General features: G+C 41.4%; 1 pseudogene; it reads right to left on the minus strand.

Moving 5' to 3' along the window:
- Positions 1-279: 279 nt before the first annotated feature.
- LOC122918896 lies at positions 280-6,279 on the minus strand (annotated as a pseudogene).
- Positions 6,280-7,295: the final 1,016 nt, after the last annotated feature.

Genomic DNA, 7,295 nt, shown 5'->3' on the forward strand with positions numbered 1-7,295 from the left:
AAAGTGAAGCAAGGAAATTCAGTCCTTTAATATTTAAAAATCTGTTTTTCCTCAAATATCATTGCACAAAATTGGAAGTGAAGGACTAAAAGGTGAGGAGAAGGAAGGGAGAGAGAGGGAGTATATATCATTAACACCAAAAGTAAAATTGTACAATCTTAAGCAGTTTATTGTAGACCGGGGTCAGAATCTAGGACACCAAACGTTGGTGTAAGAAATTCACCATTCTGCAGAAGCTGGAAGAGGTGTACTGCTGCCTGAAGACTAGCGAGGAGCAATTCACTGCCTTGGAATAATTGCCCTTCCCACTCCAATCCTGGTTTCTGCACCATGCCTCCATGGAGAGGGCTGCTCAGTCCACCATCCAGCCAACCTCCAGGGCCTCTAGGTACTCACTGGCAGTTGTCTTGAGGGTCTCCTTCCTGGGTCTTCTCTTCCACATTCAGATGGAACTCACCTTTGAACATGATGGGCCTGTGGCTAAGGGGCTTATAATCATCAAATATAACAAACCCCAAGCTGGGTAATTTCCTGCCACTGTTAATGCAGAGTCCTACCACATTCCTATAACTTTGAAAAAAAAATCTTGAAGTTTCAATTTGTCCACCCACAGGGCAGGTTGGTGACTATCAGGGTGTTTTACTATTCTTTGGTGTTCAGCATCACCTTGTCTACCAGCCTCATGGATGGGTCTAGGGCCCCTGTGGGGAGGAATATTAGCTTGTTGTTCTCACATTCTTTGATCCTTCTGAGGCCTCAGCAGTGGAATTTGAGGTTCAGACTTAGACTCCATTCAAGACTATGAAACTGGTACTTGAACAATATGAAGTGGTATCCCAGTAGCTGGAATAGCTCCATTGGACGGAAGGTCACCAATTCCCAAGAAAATGTCCTTAAGTTTTCCTGTATGGTCTGATCTATGTTCATAGGTGTTGGGGAAGAACTCTTCTGCGTATCCTCAGGAGTAGTTTCTTCTAATACTGGCTCAGATTTTCCTGTTGGATTTCAAAGATAGGTTCTTGCTCTGGTTCTGGCTCAGCAACAGGTTCCTCTAAATATTCTTCCAAGTCATTGCTGACAGTCTGATCATAGAAAGTTCCAGAATCATCAAGTACGACCTCAGGTGTCTTCTGTCTTTCTTCAGGTTTCTCTCCCTCTTCCTCAGATTCCTCCTGAGGCTCAGTGACAAAGCCATCAAAGACCTCATCTTGGTATCTGGAGATATGAATGTAGAACTTATTTGCAACAGAGCCCTTAGGACCAAGGGCAAATGTCTTCATGAATCTCCTAAAAACCTGGTTGTTATTAGAGAGCAACCCCATTACCTGGACCACCACACCATCGTTCTGAGATGGCATGAGGATTACACCTCTTAATGTGACAATTGGGAAAGTTTTGTGACATCATTTTCTTATGAATTTCTTTTGTCCATAAAGTGCCTCTGCTGACTTTCCATTTGAATCCAACCCCCCACGGACATAAGAAGAGTTCTTTCCATAAAATCTGCGAGGCATGTCTGGGGCCTGGTTTAGAGATGTATAATACTTCCTCACAAGTTCCTGCCCCACCTACAGGGGACTAGGCTTCTCTATAATGATTGCTTTGGTCAATTCAACCTGCACAGCTGAATGGGAGTGGAACAAGCTTTGCTCCAAAGCATGGCAGAAGACAAAATCCCCTCACACAGCTGTGTCCGCCTCTAATTATGAAAATTCTATACAAACTTCAGGCCTAGTACAAGACTCATTTCTTTAAAAAAAAAAAAGTCCAACTACTTTATCTCTCTAGTTAAAATGGCTCTTTTGGTGAGTGGTGATTACAAATGTGACTTCCAGGTTATTTCAGTTATAATAATTGCTACCATTCAGGAGGCTTCTGTTATGTGTTAAAGCCCTATAGTGAATATGGCATGTGTATGACATGATTTAAACCTTAGGTAATGGGGTGGGTGTTATTTTTCTGTTTCGCAAAAGAAGGAACTACCTGTTAGAGCAGGACGTAATCCAGCTCAGAGCTGGATGGTCACTCGAGCTGCTTGCCCATACCACACTCTTGCAGTTCTTCCTGCCCCACCCATACCCCTGAACCCCATACGTGTGGACTCTGCCAGGACTCTAAATCCAAAGACGGATTTTGCCGTCAGCATGGCAATCTCAATGTTTAGAGAAAATAAACATAGCTTTCTTCTGCCACTTACAAATAAGATCAAAGATACCTAAGTTAAGAGGACAAAGTATCTGAGGTTTTCATACCTCGTTGGGAAGAGCACCATATCAGAATCATAACTCTAGGTTTGGAGCTCTTTGGTCCTGCTCTTCCTTATCAGTATGACTTTCTCCTTTGGCTGGCAAGAATATCGTTGAGCAAGTTAATGTTCAGAACACATGAGTTTAAAGGAATTTTTCACCTCAGCCAAGATTTCTTTAGACTGAACATCTGAATTTGGAGCTCAGTAAAAAGCACAAGGATAGATAGTTGGCTTAGGTACATTTCCAGTGAGTCAAAAGTGCTATAAAAAAATAGAAGGATAAAGATAATTGTGCTGTGCACGTCAGAGGTAAAGCCAGAGGAAGCCCAGGCCAATATGATATTGTCTAGTTAGCTAGCTTGCCCTGCGGACACCTCAAGGCCCTCCCTTATGGCAAGAGGCTTTATATGCTACTATCCACAAGCCAAAACCAGGGCCCAGTGCTAAACCAGATGCCATTTCTCCCATACCATGTCTTCCTGGTGAACTGAATTCCTAGGTTAATCAGAGAATGTTGACAAAAAATAGAACTACAAAGGAAAAAAAAAAAAGAACACACAAAATGCTACTAATTGCAGTATTCTTACTGCAATTAGTAGCATTTTGTGTGTTCTGTTTTTTTCTAGTGTACCAGAACACTTGAATATATTTTCAAATTTATTCTTTCCAACTCTGCGATATAAGAATTATTTTATTATATTGGAATATATATTAAATTGGGTTTGTTCTACAATGATGGGATTGAAGCATTTGATGTGCCCCCACTTTAGTTTCCCATTAGAAATTGCAGGATTGGGATTTAAACCCAATTCTAACTTGCATCCCTTCCTCAACACACACATACACACACACACACACACACACACACAGACACACACACGCTAACATGCTCACACACATGCACATCACTGTTTAAGTCAATGTTTAACCTAGGACTATCTCTAGGAAAAATGATAAAGCAAAAATCTGATACTTCAACCAATAATTATTAAATTCCAATATGTGCTATGTACTGTTTTGAGATGCTTAGGATAAAACAATGAAAAAAAGCAACAAAAACATGTGCCTCTTGAAACTTACATTCTAGTGGGTTGAGGTAGACAATAAAGATGAAAAAAGTAGATAAGAAAATTACAAAGTATGATAGGAGACAGTAAGGGCTATGGCATAAACAAAGAGGCAGATCAGGATGAAGGAAATTAGGATTTATGAGGGCAGAGAAGACTACAGTATTAATGAGGATGGTTGGGGTGTCAGGGGGTGGGGGAGATTTTTAGGAGACACTAAATGTGTCCTTGACATTGATGCCAAGATTTGAAGGATGTGAATATCTGGGAAATTGTCTTCTAGGAAACTGCTAGAGCACAGACGCTAACATGTGAAAATGCCTGACATGTTTGAAGAACAGGAAGGTGACTGGATGGGAGTACAGGAGAGAGACAGTAGTAAAAGGTGAGGTCATAGGTAATGGGGACGTGTGGAGCCTCATAGATCATTACATTATGAGGACTTTGATTGTCTTCTGAGTAAGGTAGAAAGCCAGGTGAGGGCTTTGAGTAGAGACATGACAGGGTATGATTTATATTTAGAGGATTATTTGCACTGTTCTGTTGGGAATAAATTTAGGATAAGAGTGCAAGCAGGGAGAACAGTTGGGAGGCTGTTGCAGTGTATTTGTTTCCTAGAACTGCTGTAACAAAACATCACAAACTGGCTGGCCTAACACAACAGATAGTTTCTTCTCCCACAGGTCAGAATGCTGGAGGTCTAAAATCAAGCTGCTGGCTGGATCATGTTCTGTTTGTATCCACTAGGGTAGGATCCTTTGTGTGTCTTCCAGCATCTGGTAGCTCCAGGTCTGTGGCTTGTGGATGCATGACGCCATCTCTGCCTCCATTTTCACATGACTGTCCTCTCTATGTGTCTCCATGTTACCTTCTCTCTGGGTGTGTCTGTCTAATCCTATCAAATTAAGCTCCCTCCTAAATGGTTTTTTCTTAATTTGATTACACCTACAATGACCCTATTTCCAAATAAAGTCACATTCAGAGGTAGTGGGGGTTAGGACTTTAACTTTTTTGTGTGTGTCAGGAGTGGAGTTCAACTTGTAACATGCAGTCATCTGGGGATGAAATGATGGATGCTTAGAATAGGGTAATATCAGGGGGACTGGTGGGCAGTGGTTAGATTATAGATGCATTTTGAAGGAGATCACACAGAAACAGATGCTAGATCAGGTGTGAAGTAAGCGAGAAAAGCCAAAGATGGCTCCTGGAAATCTTGTTGAGCAGCTGGAAGAGTAGGGATATCTGAAAGTGAAAAACATTTTTCGAGGAGTGTGGATATTAGGATTTTAGTTTTTGATACATTGAGTTTGGGATATTTTCTTAGAAAAATGAAGTGGTGTTGAGTAGGAAGCTGAATATATGGGTCTGAACTTCAGGTGAGAGATCGAGATTAAAGGTAGAAAGGTTTAAATTTGTCAGTCTTCAGAAAACAGAAGAAATTTAAAGCCCAGTGAGTGATTGAGATCACCCAGGAAGTGAGCATCGCTAGAAAAGATGACCCCTGTCGGAGCCCTGGGCCACTCCCACATGGAGCTGTGGGTAGAAGAAGAACCCATGAGAGACAGAGGAGGAGGAATCAAAAAGGCAGGAGGAAACCAAGACAGTGGGCATCCTGTGAGCCTGGTGAAGAAAGTGCAGCCAAAGATGGGAGTGGTCAGCTCTGTTCAAAGCTGAGTGCAGTTGAGGTGACACAAGGACTGAGAATTAATCGTTAAGTCTGGATAGAGAGAAGTTTTCATGACTTTGACAAGAATTGTTAGGGAGGGGGGTTGAGGAAAACCCTTTTAGAATGGGCTCAAGGAAGAATGAAAAGGTGATCTCACCTTCTCTGTGACTGTCTCTCTGTTCTCCTGACACTTCCACATTCCCTCATCCTCATGCATCCATGGTCCTATATGTATCTCTTAGGGTCACTGTCCAGGAGGAAGGTCCTATGGTTTGGACAACATCTCGCCTTCTTTTTTTTGGTTTCCGTTTCTTCTGAGCATCTCTTTATAAAATAGTATCATTATATGGGTGCAACCTAAGTGCCCACTGGTGGATTGATGGATATAGAAGATACACACACACATATACACACAATGGAATATTACTCCGTCATAAAAAGAATGAAATCTTGCCATTTGTGACAACATGCATGGATCTAGAGGCTGTTATGCTAAGTAAAATTAGTCAGACAGAGAAAAACAAACATGATTTTAGTTATAAGTGGCATCTATAAAACAAATGGACAAACAAACAACAAAGAGATAAATAGATTCATAAATACAGAGAACAAACTGGCAGTTGCCAGAGGTGAGAGAGGTAGGGAGGGGACAAGGAGACTTAGGTGAAGGAAATGATAGGTACTAACTTTCACTTATATAGTAAATTAAGGCACAGGGATGAAAAGTACAGCATAGGGAATATAGTCAGTGGTATAATAGCATTATATGGAGTGAGATGGTAACTCCACTTGTGGTAAGCATTGCATAATGTATAGAACCATCACGTCATAATGTTGTGCACCTGAAGCTGACATAACATTCTATGTCAACTGTACTTCACCTAAAAATAGAAAGTAAGGAAGAAAAAAAGAAAATACAAGAACAAAATTAATACAGGAATGGAGAAAAAAAATAAGAACGTATTTTGTTCGATTTTATGAAAATAAACTTGAAACCTTGGATTAAATGAAGAATAAAATAAGATGAAATAGCATCATAAGATGATTTCTCTGCCTCCTTCAAAGTGTTTAGGGAATGACTGACATCAAATCATTAAGGTGACAGTGTTTTGCATGCTTGGAAACCATATACCTATTTAGTTCATTTTTTAAATATGATTTAAAAAAATCTATCCAAAGCATCCAGTGTCTACATCAGACAGGAGTTCTCTCCTCTCTCCCCCATGGCCTTTGCCTTAATCAGGTCTTCCACTGCTCTCACCTGGTCTACTTAAACAGGTGAATTTCCAAATGGTCATCTTTCGCTCAGATGCCTCCTTCTACCCCATCCGGGTACAACCATCAGAATCCCCTTTCTGGGGCACCTTGGTGGCTCAGTGGGTTAAAGCCTCTGCCTTCGGCTCAGGTCGTGATCCCAGGGTCCTGGGATTGAGCCCCACGTGGGGCTCTCTGCTCAGCAGGGAACCTGCTTCCCTTCCTCTCTCTCTGCCTGCCTTTCTGTCTACTTGTGATCTCTGTCTTTCCAATGAATGAGTGAAATCTTAAAAAAAAAAAAAAAAAAGAATCCCCTTTCTAAGATGCAAAGCTAACCCGGGCCTTCTGCTCAAAACCTTTTGTTGACTTGAGCTATTCCAAAGTACCCATTATCCTCCAAATAGGTCCTTCTGCATCTCTTTGTCTTTGTTTATAGGTTTTCTCTGGACTGCCTTTCCCTCATTCTTCTGTACCTGGAATGAGTTAATCTTCATTCTTCAATACCAAATTCTAGTGACCCCTTATCCATCAGGACTTTTCTGACTCCTCCACCCAACTGTGGGCTGAATTCATTGCTCTTGCCTCCGGACTTCCAAAAGATTTTATAAATTACATTTCAATATATGTTCTTCAAGTATATATCTGGTTTTCCCTTAGATGGTGCTATCTATGAAAATAGAGATTGTGACTGATGCTTTTTGCTTTCACACAAGCCAGTACATTTCCTGGCACACAGTAGGAGGATTTAACAAAGTGTGTCCCATGGATGCTTCTCATAGCTTGCCTTGGCTCTGTACAGTGTACCCATCTCACCAGGCTGGTGGACATTGTGGAGACTTCTCTTCCACTCACTGAGTGCTCCTTCCCTGGAAGGTTTAGTATATATACAGGGTCCTTCTCTGCTAACAGAGACATCCCCACCACCACAATTCCAGCTTCTTATGCTGTAGCAGCATTGTGAAAACACATGAAGGTCACTGCTGTCCTTGGGTCCATGGAGAGACCTTTCTCAAAGGTCACAAAGACCAGAGATAGAATGCCAGTGACTCAGGTGAAGGTA

The sequence above is a fragment of the Neovison vison genome, chromosome 10 (assembly GCF_020171115.1).
Source record: "Neovison vison isolate M4711 chromosome 10, ASM_NN_V1, whole genome shotgun sequence".
Taxonomy (NCBI): domain Eukaryota; kingdom Metazoa; phylum Chordata; class Mammalia; order Carnivora; family Mustelidae; genus Neogale; species Neogale vison.